The sequence below is a fragment of the Balaenoptera borealis genome (genome assembly GCF_965194805.1).
Source record: "Balaenoptera borealis genome assembly, chromosome: X".
NCBI classification, from domain to species: domain Eukaryota; kingdom Metazoa; phylum Chordata; class Mammalia; order Artiodactyla; family Balaenopteridae; genus Balaenoptera; species Balaenoptera borealis.
The window spans coordinates 119355692-119371620 of record NC_138881.1 but is presented as its reverse complement, the minus strand read 5'-3'; the positions used below and the strand labels follow the sequence as shown (position 1 = coordinate 119371620).

The window sequence follows — 15929 nt, the reverse complement described above, 5'->3', positions numbered from 1 at the left end:
ACAGCCAAAAAAAAAAAAAAAGATGAGTGCAAGGAAAACTTGGAATTCCAGAGGAAAGGGGCTTGGAAACAGCAAAGCCAGTGGCAGAGTCGTATCCAGGGCAGGAGGTCAAAGTGAGCACCTAGAGTCAGCACCAGAGGGCATCAAGGTAGGATGTGACAGAAGGTCACCAAACTCCAGCACTTTTTGTGAGGCCTCATGCCCAGTGCTTCTGGCCCTGCCAGGGATGAGGAACAAATAGGGGAATCTTGGAGCTTCAGTTGTTGGCTGTGGGCTTTGAATTGGAGCAAATTCTGCCAGGATAATACTACTCACACCCCTGCCCACTACAGCCACATTTCCTTCATAAAGTGTGTTCTTTAAATTGAAGGTAATACACATTCACTGAGTGTCTACTCTGGGTCTTCTCTGGGTTGAGGGCTGGAGGATGCAGAAGAGTTGGCCATGGAGATCACAACCTATTAGAGGAGGCAGGTGTGAAAGTGACCAAATGAGTAGACTATCACGTCTTCAATGCTCTGATATAAAGACAATGTGCCCCATAAACTGATGTTCATGTTGACCTTAACCTTTGAAGGCTGGGTTGGAATTTTTTTAATTTTTATTTTATATTGGAGTTTAGTTGATTAACAATGATGTGTTAGTTACAGGTGTACAGCAAAGTGATTCTGTTATACCCATACAAGTATCCATTCTTTTCCCATTTAGGTTATTACAGAATATTGAGCCAAGTTCCCTGTGCTACACAGTTGGTCCTTGTTGGTTATCTACTTGATAGGTGGAGAGGTAAGTTTCGGCTGAAAGAACAGTTTGTGTAAAGGCAGAGAGGGTTGGGAGAGCCCGCTGTTCTCAAGATACTGGGTGGTTCAGTGTGGCTAGAGCACGTGCCTCCTGAGGGATCTCTCTCCCTGCTTACCCGCCCTCTCCAACTAGAAGAATCACAGCTCCCTCAGGCTCCATACGTGTCAGACTGATCTCATCATCCTCCCTGCACAGAATGTTCTTCCAGTCTTTGCCATCCTGATGGCCAGTCTTTCAGCTACCTGGTCACTACAAACAGAAACCCAGGTGTCATCCTGAGTCCCAACCTGTCCTTCACCCCACATCAGCAAAGTCTGGGGCTTCTCCCCAAGTTCTGTCCTTTATACCTCATTGCTGCCATATTGGTCCTGGCCACCAGCCATTACTGCTTTCCTGGATCTCTGCCGAAGCCTCCTTGCTGCTCTCCCACCCCCAGCTGCCTCACATCCATTTTCCACACAAGATCGGCCACAGTCATCTTAATCTTTCAGTCACATACAAATCCCTTCGATGACTTCCCATTGCCCTTAGGATACGACAAAAATAGCTAAAAATCGTACTCATGTATTGAATGCTTATTACATACCAGCCACTGTGCTAAGCATTGAGTGTGTGCCATCTAAATTAATTCTTATAACAACTTTATGTTGGAGGCACTACTACTGTCCCCAGTTCACAGATGAAGAAATGGAGGCAGAGGGAGATTTTTAAAACTTGCCTAAGGTTACACACAAGTAAGTACCAGAGCTGGAAAACAGACCCAGGCATCTGGGCTATAGACTCCAGACTTTTCTGTACTCTGCTACCTGGCTCCTACAAAATGTAAACTCTTTACTGTGCATGGTCTACCTCCTCAGCATGGCTGGGCCTCTGCTTGTCTTCTCTAACCTCCTGCTTTTGTTACCCTCTTTCCCTTGATATTCTATGTGGCACACTGAACGAAATGTCTGCAATTATGTGAACGTGCTATGCTCTCTTATCCTCAGGCCTTTGAACATGCAGCTGCATCTCTCTGCCTAAACCTCCCTTTGTCTCCTCTCTTTGCTGGGTTGATTTCTATTCTCATCTTAGATCTCAGCTTACTCACCACCTCCCTCAGGAAGCCTCTCCTAGACATCCCCATAGCACCCTGTGCTGACTCCTGTATCAACGCTTGTACCTTGTATCAAAATTGCAGGTTTTCTTATCTGTCTCTCCAATTAAAATCCATATTCTGTTCATCTTATATCACCAGTGCTGAGCATAGTACCTGGTACGTAGTAGGTGGTGAACAGATATTTACTGAGTCAGTCAATTTAGTCACGGGTATGACAGCAGATGAAGTCTGAAAGAGAGAGTTTGGCATCAAATTATGAAGGGCTTTGGATTCCATGCTAAGATATTTGTATTTTATTCTGCAGGCAGTGGGGAGCCATTGATGATTTTTGAGAAGAGAGTGACATAATCTGAACTTTTTATTTTAGGAAGTTTTGTCTGATACTCTGGGTATTGGAGAGAGAATTTTGAAGGCAAGAAGATGATTAGGATGTTATTAAGATAATTAGAAAGTTAGGATATCGGTCAGTTTCTGCTGGATGAAAGAATTACCTGGATACTCAACAGCATACATCACAAGTTGGCTGGGGTGGCTTTGCTTCAGGCTATGGGTCTGTGGGTCAGCTATGAAGGCTCTGCTATAGACTGCAGGTGTGCGGGTTGGCTAATCTAGGCTGGCTTGGTTCCAGTCTGTGGTTTCAGTTCTGTCTTTTTCATGTGTCTCTCATTCTTCTGAGACTAGCTGGTCATCCAGAGGAAGCTCTTCTCAAAGCAATTTCAGAAGCGCAAGAGGACAAGCCCAACCATGCAAGTACATATCAAACCTCTACTTGTATAATGTCATTGACCAAAGCAATTACACAGGCAAGTCCGACATCAAAGGGGCAGGGAAAAATATTCCTCCCATGGAGGTTAAAGGGGAGAGAGTGAGTATTTGCTAAACAATAATCTAATCTACCGTGGATGCAGTTACTGCAGTCTAGATCCATGAGGAGTAAGGAGGCATGCCCTGCCTTGAAATCTGGAACAAAAGTTTAGGGGCATATTTGCAGCAACATGGATGGACCTAGAGATTGTCATACTGAGTGAAGTAAGTCAGACAGAGAAAGACAAATATCATATGATATTGCTTATATGTGGAATCCATAAAAAAGGTACAAATGAACTTATTTACAAAACAGAAATAGAGTCACAGATGTAAAAAGCAAACAAACTTATGGTTACCATGGGGAAAGGGGGGAGGGATAAATTGGGAGATTGGGATTGACATATACACACTACTATATATAAAATAGATAACTAATAAGGACCTACAAGCACAGGGAACTCGACTCAATACTCTGTAGTGACCTATATGGTAAAAGAATCGAAAAAAGAGTGGATATATGTATATGTATAACTGATTCACTTTGCTGTACAACAGAAACTAACACAACATTGTAAATCAACTATACTCCAATAAAAAATATATATATATAAATTTAAAAAAATTTTAAGGGCAGGGTAATCACATATATATTTTTAAAAATCTTGTCTCTACCCCCACCTTTCAGAATCGTTACTGATAGGATCTATTGTTCCTAATAGAAGTATCATATCCCTGAGTTCCAGTGGGATGGAATAAAAGCTTGGGAAACACTGCTATAGATGATACATGATATGGGTTTAGAGGACGAGACGTGAAACACACAAAAAGACAAATCGTTACATGCAGAGTAGGAAGAAAGAAGAGTCAGTGATGACCCAAGGTATTAGAGACCAAATGATCAATAACATTTAAGTGATGGCTTAAATGAAGATAGTGTTGGAAGGAAGGAAATCATTTATTCAAGATATACTCAGGATGCATCTATTATGTACAAGGCCCTTATTCAAAGGTATGAATAAAATGTGGTTCCTGTCCACACAGATCTCATAGTACAGTGAACACAAGACTTGTACACATAAGACATACATCCAAATAAGTATTTAGAAAGATGTAAATGACATCGGGAGAAGAAGAAATTGTGAGAACTTAATTCCACCCGTAGAGATCAATAATGGAGGAGGTGATGATAGATCTGAACCCTAAAGAATAAGTGGGCTTTGGATAGGTGGTAGAGAGGGCAAAGCCTAAGCCAAGGTGTGCAGCTAGAAGTGTATGGTATGCATGTGAGCCTAAGCCAAGGTGCGCAGCTAGAAGTGTATGGTATACATGAAAGGTTAGTGGGAAATGGGGTTGGGCATGTAGGTATTCTTCAGGCCTCTTTTGATAGCAAAAGACAAAAAAAAAAAGCCTAAATTAGCTTAGACAAAAAGGAAATTTCTAGAAAGGATTCTAAGGTATCTTGGAAAACTATGAGAAGGGCAGGGAGAAAGTACAGCTGCCCATGAGATAACTATTGATAACTACAGGATGCTACCAGGTACCTCTCTGCAGCTCACATCTCTACTTGCCTCTAAGTTCTTCCTCTGCTGTTACTCTTCTCTCTCAAACCAATCTATCCACAAATTTTGTTGATTTTACGTTCAACATATATCCAAAACCTTCCCACTTCCCACCACTCCACAGCCATCAACTAGGTCATCGTTATCTCTTGCCTCGATACTACAATAGCCTTCTAACTGGTCACCCTACTTCTACCCCTGCACCCCTTCAGTATGTTCTCACAGTGGTAGGCAATGAGAGCCTTTAAAACAATGTGAGCCAGATCATGTCACTCCTATTTTCAAAACCCTTCATGGTTCCCCATTTCTCTCAGAATAAAAAAACACACACAAAAAATAACAAACAAAACAAAAACAAAACTAAAGTTCTTATAATGGGCTCTAAAGCCCTACACAATCTAACGTCTCTTCTTTCCCCACACCCCTGAACTTTCGCCTACCCTCAGCCTGAGCCAGACTACAAACCCTCTTTAAAGCCTCCTCTTGAGGGTAAAACGTTCTCTGACCTTCCATCCCACCTGGCCACCCTTGCTCATCCATCCCGCTTCTCCACACCCAGTTCTTTCTACGCTTGTTTATTCACACCTGACCATCGAGACACTTGTGGACCTCATGATCAAAGCCTTCTCTCTGTTGCAATAGCCCTCCTCTCTTTATTGCAGTTATCCCTTTCCCCCTACAAGCAATCCTTATTTCCAATAAATTCTCTCCTGACCGATGTTCTTTTTTTTTTTTTTTAATTTGACATGCTCCACTAGATTTTGCTTTTCTTAAGAATAGGACCATGTATGACTCAGCTCTCTGCCCCCAGAGCTAGCACTAGGCTCACCAGTGTAGGCATTGTTGGATATTAGCTGAATGAACACAAGAATGAATAAATACTACAGGCTAGGCACTGAGGTATATGCTTAGAAAGACAGAGGAGAACAAGACCGACTCCTTCTTTCAAAGATCTTGCAGCTCACATAGTTCATTCCACCAACATTTCTCTTAACACAGAAGTTTGGCATTGTTTATGCAAAAATCTCACTTTGTAGTTAAATCACAGAATTAGACTAAATCATGCATAGGTCTGTATTTCTGGCTATTTATCTCCAATCTGAATTAGAAAGGACTAAAGGCAAGGTGTTTTCTCAATCAAGTGCAAGAGTTTGTATTTCCTTCTATCTCAGCAAAGCCCTTGAGGGAGTTTGGGGTTACTGTTTTTAAAACCTTGAAAGCTGGGCACGCGTTGCATCACTGCTCCTTCTCTTGGTGGGTGTACTCTGCTAAGCTCAGATGAAGCTTTTGTTGCCAGGATTTGCATTCTAATTCTTTTCAGGCATCTCAGGGATGAAAGAATTGAGCATTGCAGATTTTTTAAAAAATAGCTCTCAACTATTCCATTCAAGGCACTCTGTACCCACCTAGCAACTTCTACGTGGTGTCTTTATGTTTTCCAGTTCACCCTAGCCCATGGTTTCAGGTGATAGGGAGGGTGTCGTTTCATTTCTTTCCTTTCCTCCCTTTCCTGTTTTTCCTCTTTCTCTGTAAGGGAGAGTCAGTTTTCATTTTCTTTTTTGTGCGAGTGTGCTCGGCTGTTTGAGGAAGGAGGGTCTTGGTGAGCTGTCACCTTTCTGTGAACAGAGCTCACGCTTGGAGTGCAGCTCTGTGGATCTTGTAAATAAAGCAGCAGACTGGGTGGTCTACTCAGCTGCACGTGGGTCTCAATAATTAGAACACCGTGGATCAAATATCAACATAGTGAAGAGAAGAAGCATCCTCTTTCTAACTTGCAGCTGAATTTCCATTTCAGCCTCCACTTGTACCAAAATAAAATTGGCAAAAAAGTCACTCATATTAAGGAAGACTCACCAGGTACCCCATCCTTCTTCCCATGGTGCTTCTATTCATAGAGGTGAAGTTGATCATGTCTCCTCCCCTGTTTGGGGAGGTGGGGAATCTATCATTGATTCCCTACTCCATGAGGAGGATGCAGCAGAGAAAAGCAGACATCCCTGTCTTGAAAGCAAAGTGGTTAAGGAGGCAGCCTGCTTTAGGATCTCAGACTGTAATGACAAGCAAGGGGAGGGCTCTTGATATATTTGTTGAAGCACCATGTTGTCACTCCTTTGAATTCCTGTATTTACTTTCTTTCTTTTTCCTTTTTTTGAATGGAGGGAGGGGAAATAATTGCTACGCCCTTTGTCAAGTGAATTTAAAAAGATTGCTAATTTTGATTGCTGTAGCTTTGTAGTATATTCTGAAGCCTAGGGGCATGATACCTCTGGTTCTGTTCTTTTTTCTCAAGATTGCTTTGACACTCTGGGGTCTTTTGTGGTTCCATATGAATTTTAGGACTTTTTGTTCTAGTTTTGTGAAAAGTGTCATGGGTATTTTGATACGGATTGCATTACATCTGTAGATTGCTTTGGGTAGTATGGTCATTTTAATAATGTTGATTCTTCCAATCCAAGAGCATAGGATATCTTTTGATTTCTTCAATTTCCCTCTTCTATGTTTTATACTTTTCAGAGTATAGGTCTTTCACCTCCTTGGTTAAGTTTATTCCTAGGTATTTTATTCTTTTTGATGTGACTTTAAACAGGTTTTTTTTTTTTTAACTTTCTCTTTCTGATAGTTCATTGTTAGTATATATTAACATAGCAGATTTCTGTATACTAATCTTCTATCCTGCAACTTTGCTGAATTCATTTATTCAAAAAATTTTTCGGTGGAGACTAGGGTTTTTAAAATAAAATATCATGTCATCTGCAAATAGTGACAGCTTTACTCCTTTCCTTCCAATTTGGACGCCTTTTATTTCTTTTTCTTGTTGGATTGCTGTGGCTGGGACTTCCAGTGCTATGTTAAATAGAAGCAGCAAGAATGGGCATCCTTCTCTTGTTCCTGATTTTAGAGGGAGGGCTTTCAGCTTTTCAGTGTTGAGTATTATATTGGTTGTGGGTTTATCATAAATGGCCTTTATTATGTTGAGGTATGCTCCATCTATACCCACTTTGATGAGAATTTTTATCATGAATGGATATTGAATTTTGTCAAATGATTTTCCTGTGTCTATTGAGATGATCGAGTGATTTTTTATCCTTTCTTTTGTTAATGTAGTGTATATCATTGATTGATTTGTGAATGTTGAACCATCCTTGTGTCCCTGGAATAAATCCAACTTGATCACGGTGTATGATCCTTTTTATATGTTATTGGATTCAGCTTGCTAATAATTTGTTGAGGATTTTTGCATCTGTATTCATCAAAGATATTGGCCTGTAATTTTCATTTTTGGTAGTGTCTTTGTCTAGTTTTGGTATCAGGGTAATAATGGACTCTTAGAATGAATTTGGGAGTGTTCCATCCTCTTAATTTTTTGGAATATTTTGAGAAGACTAGGAATTAGTTCTTCTTTATATGTTTCGTAGAATTACCCTGTGAAATCATCAGGTCCTGGACTTTTGTTTGCTGGGAGTTGCTTTTTTTTTTTTTATTACAAATTCAATTTCAGTACTAGTGGTTGGTCTGTTCAAATTGTCTGTTTCTTCTTGATTCAGTCTTGGCAGGTTGTATGTTTCTACAAATTTGTCCATTTCTTCTAGGTTGTCCAATTTCTTGGCATATAACAGTTCATAGTATTCTCTGTAGTATCGGTTGTTATTGCTCCTTTTCCATTTCTTATTCTGTTTATTTGGGTCCTCTCTCTTTTCTTCTTGTTGAGCCTGGCTAAAACAGACACATAGACCAGTGGAACAGAATAGAGAGCCCAGAGATAAACCCACGCACCTGTGGTCAGTTAATCTACAACAAAGGAGGCAAGACTATACAATGGAGAAAAGACAGTCTTTTTAATAAATGGTGCTGGGAAAACTGGACAGCTATATGTTAAACAATGAGATTAGAACATTTCCTCACACCAGATACAAAAATAAACTCAAAATGGATTAAAGAACTAACTATAAGAACTGAAACCATAAAACTCCTAGAACAGAACATAGGCAGAACACTCTTTGACATAATATTTTCCTGACTGTGTCTCCTAAGGCAAAATAAATAAAATTAAAAAATAAACAAATGGGACCTAATGAAACTTAAAAGTTTTTGCACAGAAAAGGAAACCATCTAAAAAATGAAAAGGCAATCTATGAAATGGAAGAAAATATTTGCAAGTGATATGACAGATAAGAGGTTAATATTGAAAATTTGTCAGCAGCTCACACAACTCAATATAAAAACAAAACAAACAATCCAATCAAAAATGGGCAGAAGACATGAATGGATATTTTCTTAAAGAAGACATAAAGATGGCTGACAAGCACATGAAAAGATGCTCAACATTGGGTGATTAAATACACCAAACTGTCCAACTAAGGGAAATCCCAAAATAGCAAGGAAGCTAATAACTTCTTGGCAAATTTCCATGCGTGAGCAAAATAAACAATTTTATCAGCACTGGTAGTTTGAGATGGAAAAAAATGTCAGCAACTTCGGAAAAGTCTAGTCTATTGGAATGCTTTGCAGAGGCTACATAGTTCTGGCACCAAGAATCCTATAAACTTAGTGACACTAGAAGACAAGTTTGTTGCTTGTTTTCCTGCAGACAAAATAACTAATTGGTTGACATAGCTAGACTCCTTCCTTGCTTACCAGGTAACTGCTATCAAATAAGGGTACAGAATAACTGAGGCAGAAGAACGAATAAGTGACCTGGAAGATAAAATCGTGGAAATAACTACTGCTGAGCAGAATAAAGAAAAAAGAATGAAAAGAATTGAGGACAGTCTCAGAGACCTCTGGGACAACATTAAACGCACCAATATTCAAATAATAGAGGTCCCAGAAGAAGAAGAGAAAAAGAAAGGGACTGAGAAAATATTTGAAAAGATTATAGTTGAAAACTTCCCTAATGTGGGAAAGGAAATAGTTAATCAAGTCCAGGAAGCACAGAGGGTCCCATACAGGATAAATCCAAGGAGAAACACGCCAAGACACATATTAATCAAGCTATCAAAAATTAAATACAAAGAAAATATATTAAAAGCAGCAAGGGAAAAACAACAAATAACATACAACGGAATCCCCATAAGGTTAACAGCTGATCTTTCAGCAGAAACTCTGCAAGCCAGAAGGGAGAGGCAGGACATGTTTAAAGTGATGAAAGGGAAAAACCTAAAACCAAGATTACTCTACCCAGTGAGGATCTTATTCAGACTTGACGAAGAAATTAAAAGCTTTACAGACAAGCAAAAGCTAAGAGAATTCAACACCACCAAACCAGCTTTACAACAAATGCTAAAGGAACTTCTCTAGGCAGGAAACACGGGAGAGGGAAAAGACCTACAATAACAAACCCAAAACAATTAAGAAAATGGTAATAGGAACATACAGATCAATAATTGCCTTAAATGTAAATGGATTAAATGCTCCAACCAAAAGACATAGACTGGCTGAATGGATACAAAAACAAGATCCATATACATGCTGTCTACAAGAGACCCACTTCAGACCTAGGTACACAAACAGACTGAAAGTGAGGGGATGGAAAAAGATATTCCATGCAAATGGAAATCAAAAGAATGCTGAAGTAGCAATTCTCATATCAGACAAAATAGACTTTAAAGCAAAGACTATTACAAGACACAAAGAAGGACACTACATAATGATCAAGGGATCAATCCAAGAAGAAGATATAACAATTGTAAATATTTATGCACCCAACATAGGAGCACCTCAATATATAAGGCAAATAATAACAGCCATAAAAGGGGAAATTGACAGTAACACAATCATAATAGGGGACTTTAACACCCAACTTACACCAATGGACAGATCATCCAAAATGAAAATAAATAAGGAAACACAAGCATTAAATGATACATTAAACATGATGGACTGAACTGATATTTATAGGACATTCCAACGAAAAACATCAGAATACACTTTCTTCTCAAGTGCTCATGGAACATTCTCCAGCATAGATCATATCTTGGGTCACAAATCAAGCCTTGGTAAATTTCAGAAAATTGAAATCATATCAAGTATCTTTTCTGACCACAACGCTATGAGACTAGGTATCAATTACAGGAAAAAATCTGTAAAAAATACAAACACATGGAGGCTAAACAATACACTACTTAATAACCAAGAGATCACTGAAGAAATCAAAGAGGAAATCAAAAAATACCTAGAAACAAAAGACAATGAAAACATGATGACCCAAAACCTTTGGGATGCAGCAAAAGCAGTTCTAAGAGGGAAGTTTATAGCAATACAATCCTACCTTAAGAAACAAGAAACATCTCAAATAAACAACCTAACCTTACACCTAAAGCAATTAGAGAAAGAAGAACAAAAAACCCCAAAGTTAGCAGAAGGAAAGAAATCATAAAGATCACATCAGAAATACATGAAAAAGAAATGAAGGAAATGATAGCAAAGATCAATGAAGCTAAAAGCTGGTTCTTTGAGAAGATAAACAAAATTGATAAACCATTAGCCAGACTCATGAAGAAAAAAAGGGAGAAGACTCAAATCAATAGAATCAGAAATGAAAAAGGAGAAGTAACAACTCACACTGCAGAAATACAAAGGATCATGAGAGATTACTACAAGCAACTCTATGCCAATAAAATGGACAACCTGGAAGAAATGGAGAAATTCTTAGAAACGCACAACCTTCTGAGACTGAAGCAGGAAGAAATAGAAAATATGAACAGACCAATCACAAGCACTGAAATTGAAACTGTGATTAAAAATCTTCCAACCAACAAAACCCCAGGACCAGATGGCTTCCCAGGCGAATTCTATCAAACATTTAGAGAAGAGCTAACACCTATCCTTCTCAAGCTCTTCCAAAATATAGCAGAGGGAGGAACACTCCGAGACTCATCCTACGAGGTCACCATCACCCTGATACCAAAACCAGACAAAGATTCACAAAGAAAGAAAACTACAGGCCCATATCACTGATGGACATAGATGCAAAAATCCTCCACAAAATACTAGCAAACAGAATCCACCAGCACATTAAAAGGATCATACACCATGATCAAGTGGGGTTTATCCCAGGAATGCAAGGATTCTTCAATATACGCAAATTAATCAATGTGATACACCATATTAACAAATTGAAGGAAAAAAACCATATGATCATCTCAATAGATGCAGAGAAAGCTTTTGACAAAATTCAACACCCATTTATGATAAAAAACCCTCCATAAAGTAGGCATAGAGGGAACTTTCCTCAACATGATAAAGGCTGTATATGACAAAGCGACAGCCAACATTGTTCTCAATGGTTAAAAACTGAAACCATTTCCACTAAGATCAGGAGCAAGACATGGTTGCCCACTCTCACCACTATTATTCAACATAGTTTTGGAAGTTTTCGCCACAGCAATCAGAGAAGAAAAAGAAATAAAAGGAATCCAAATCGGAAAAGAAGAAGTAAAGCTGTCACTGTTTGCAGATGACATGATACTATACATAGAGAATCCTAAAGATGCTAGCAGAAAACTACTAGAGCTAATCAATGAAGTTGGTAAAGTAGCAGGATACAAAATTAATGCACAGAAATCTCTTGCATTCCTATACACTAATGATGAAAAATCTGAAAGTGAAATTAAGAAAACACTCCCATTTACCATTGCAACAAAAAGAATAAAATATCTAGGAATAAACCTACCTAAGGAGACAAAAGATCTGTATGCAGAAAATTATGACACTGATGAAAGAAGTTAAAGATGATACAAATAGATGGAGAGATATACCATGTCCTTGGATTGGAAGAATCAACATTGTGAAAATGACTCTACTACCCAAAGCAATCTACAGATTCAATGCAATCCCTATCAAACTACCTCTGGCATTTTTCGCAGAACTAGAAAAAAAATTTCACTATTTGTATGAAATACAAAAGACTCTGAATAGTCAGAGCAATCTTGAGAAAGAAAAACGGAGCTTGAGGAATCAGGCTCCCTGACTTCAGACTATACTACAAAGCTACAGTAATCAAGCCAGTATGGTACTGGCACAAAAACAGAAATATAGATCAATGGAACAGGATAGAAAGCGCAGAGATAAACCCATGCACATATGGTCACCTTATGTTTGTTAGAGGAGGCAAGAATATACAGTGGAGGAAAGACAGCCTCTTCAATAAGTGGTGCTGGGAAAACTGGACAGCTACATGTAAAAGAATGAAATTAGAACACTCCCTAACACCATACACAAAAATAAACTCAACATGGATTAAAGACCTAAATGTAAGGCCAGACACTATCAAACTCTTAGAGGAAAACATAGGCAGAACACTGTATGACATAAATCACAGCAAGATCCTTTATGACCCAGCTCCTAGAGAAATGGAAATCAAAACAAAAATAAACAAATTGGACCTAATGAAACTTAAAAGCTTTTGCACAGCAAAGGAAACCATAAACAAGATGAAAAGACGAACCTCAGAATGGGAGAAAATATTTGCAAATGAAGCAACTGACAAAGGATTAATCTCCAAAATTTACAAGCAGCTCATGCAGCTCAATATCAAAAACAACAAACAACCCAATCCAAAAACGGGCAGAAGACCTAAATAGACATTTCTCCAAAGAAGCTATACAGATTGCCAACAAACACATGAAAGAATGCTCAACATCATTAATCATTAGAGAAATGCAAATCAAAACTACAATGAGATATCATCTCACACCGGTCAGAATGGCCATCATCAAAAAATCTACAAACAGTAAGTGCTGGAGAGGGTGTGGAGAAAAGGGAACCCTCTTGCACTGTTGGTGGGAATGTAAATTGATACAGCCACTATGGAGAACAGTATGGAGGTTCCTACAAAAACTAAAAATAGAACTACCATATGACCCAGCAATCCCACTACTGGGCATATACCCTGAGAAAACCATAACTCAAAAAGAGTCATGTACCACAAGGTTCATTGCAGCTCTATTTACAATAGCCAGGACATGGAAGCAACCTAAGTGTCCATCGACACATGAAAGGATAAAGAAGATGTGGCACATATATACAATGGAATATTACTCAGCCATAAAAAGGAACGAAACTGAGTTATTTGTAGTGAGGTAGATGGACCTAGAGACTGTCATACAGAGTGAAGTAAGTCAGGAAGAGAAAAACAAATACCATGTGCTAACACATATATATGGAAATGGAATCTAAAAAAAAAAATGATCATGAAGAACCTAGGGGCAAGACAGGAATAAAGACACAGACCTACCAGAGAATGGACTTGAGGATACGGGGAGGGGGAAAGGTAAGCTGGGACAAAGTGAGAGAGTGACATGGACATATATACACTACCAAACGTAAAATAGATAGCTAGTGGGAAACAGCCGCATAGCACAGGGAGATCAGCTTGGTGCTTTGTGACCACCTAGAGAGGTGGGATAGGGAGGGTGGGAGGGAGGGAGATGCAAGAGGGAAGAGATATGGGGACATATGTATATGTATAACTGATTCAATTTGTTATAAAGCAGAAACTAACACACCATTGTAAAGCAATTATACTCCAATAAAGATGTTAAAAAAAAAGAGGTACAGGTTAGCACTTATTTAGCCCTACTACAGGTTCGCTATTTCCCTACTATGGAGAAATAAATTCCTTTGTGTGATCTGTCTCAATATTCTTAACAACATTTTGGGAGGTGGGTGCTATAATTAGAAAAGTTGGTACCTGAAATGTTCAGAATCTGATGTTTGCAAATTTGTATCTTAATGTTATGAATATGATGATACTAAACATTTTGCTCCACAGTTTACATAACAAAAATATCACTAAGCACTGTCAAAACTCGTGTGTTACGATCAAAACCACCATGATTACCACGGGACTCTTGGTTACAATATTCCTCATTAAGTCTCAACTGTACAGACTGGGCTTCCTATGATGTTTGCAACCTGGCAGATCACAACATCCTCCTTGCTCCCTGAACAAATTATTTTTAAATTATGATGATGAATTTTAAACATTTTTATTGTAATAAGAGCACTTAACATGAGATTTACCCGCAACAGGTTTTTCAGCATACAGTACAGTATTTTAAACTATGGGCACTATGTTGCACAGCAGGTCTGTAGAACTCACTCATCTTGCATAATTGAAACTTTATATCTGTTGAATAGCAAATACCAGTTTCCTCCCAGCCCTTGGCAACGTCCATTCTCCTCTCTGCTTCTATGAGTTTCACTATTTTAGATTCCGCTTCAGGGAGGAATCAAGCAATATTTGTCTTTTTGTGACTGGCTTATTTCACTTAGCATTATGTCCTCAAGGTTCATCCATGTTGTAGCATGTGGCCAGATTTCTTCCTTTTGTTAAGACTGAATAATATTCCATTGCATGTATACAACACATTTTCTTTGTCCATTTATCCTTTCACAGACATTGAGGTTGTATCCACCTCTTGGCTATTGTGAATAATGCTCTAATGAACATGGGCGTGCAAATATCTCTTTGACATCCTGATTTAAATTCTTTTGGGTAAATACTCAGAAGTAGGACTGCTGGTATTTCCAGTTTTAATTTTTTGAGGAACCTCTATACTATTTTCCATAGCAGTTACAGCAATATGCATTCCCACCAACTGTATACAAGGGTTCCAATTTCTCCACAAGTTCAGCAACACTTGTTGTCTTAGGTTTTTTTTTTTTTTTTTTTTTTTAGTTTAATTTTTATTTATTTATTTATTTATTTATGGCTGTGTTGGGTCTTCGTTTCTGTGCGAAGGCCTTCTCTAGTTGCGGCAAGTGGGGGCCACTCTTCATCGCGGTGCGCGGGCCTCTCACCGTCGCGGCCTCTCTTGTTGCGGAGCACAGGCTCCAGACGCGCAGGCTCAGCAATTGTGGCCCACGGGCCTAGTCGCTCCGCGGCATGTGGGATCCTCCCAGACCAGGGCTCGAACCCGTGTCCCCTGCACTGGCAGGCAGACTCTCAACCACTGCGCCACCAGGGAAGCCCCTGTTGTCTTAGGTTTTTTAAGTAACAGCTCTCCTAACAAGTATGAGGTACTATCTCATTGCAGTTTTGATTTGTATTTACCTGATGATTAGTGACATTGAGAATCTTTTTGTATTCCTGTTGGACATTTGTATGTCTTCTTTGGAGAAATGTCTACTCTAGTCCATTTTAAAATCTGGTTGTTATTATTATTATTATTATTATTATTATCATTATTATTATTATTTTGCTATTGAATTGTAGGAATTTCTTGTATATGTTGGAAATTAACCCCTTATCAGATATATGGTTTGCACATATATTCTCCCATTTGGTAGGTTGCCTTTTTTCTTGATTGATTGTATCCTTTGCTTTACAAAGACTTTTTAGTTTGATGTAGTCCCATTTGTCTATTTTTGCTTTTATTGCCTCTGCCTTTGGTGTCATATTCATGAAATCATTGCTGAGACCAACATCATGAAGCTTTTCCCTATGTTTACTTCTAGGAGTTTTATAGTTTCAGGTCTTACCTTTAAGTGTTTAATCCATTTTGAGTTGATTTTTGTTTATGGTGTAAGATAAGGGTCTAGTTTCATCATTTTGCATGTGAATGTCCAGTTTTCCCAACACTAGTCTTGGTACCCTTGTCAAAGATCAGTTGATCCCATATGTGTAGATTTATGAGCTCTCTATTCTGAGCTCTCTATTCTGC

General features: G+C 38.7%; 1 long non-coding RNA gene across 1 annotated transcript in view; it reads left to right on the top strand.

Moving 5' to 3' along the window:
* Positions 1-15431, top strand: part of LOC309620121 — a 294983-nt gene extending 279552 nt beyond the window's left edge. The window contains exons 2-3 of the long non-coding RNA XR_014239426.1: positions 13799-14918; positions 15251-15431. This is a non-coding gene — a long non-coding RNA (uncharacterized lncRNA). The remainder of the gene's footprint in view (positions 1-13798; positions 14919-15250) is intronic.
* The last annotated feature ends 498 nt before the right edge of the window (positions 15432-15929 follow it).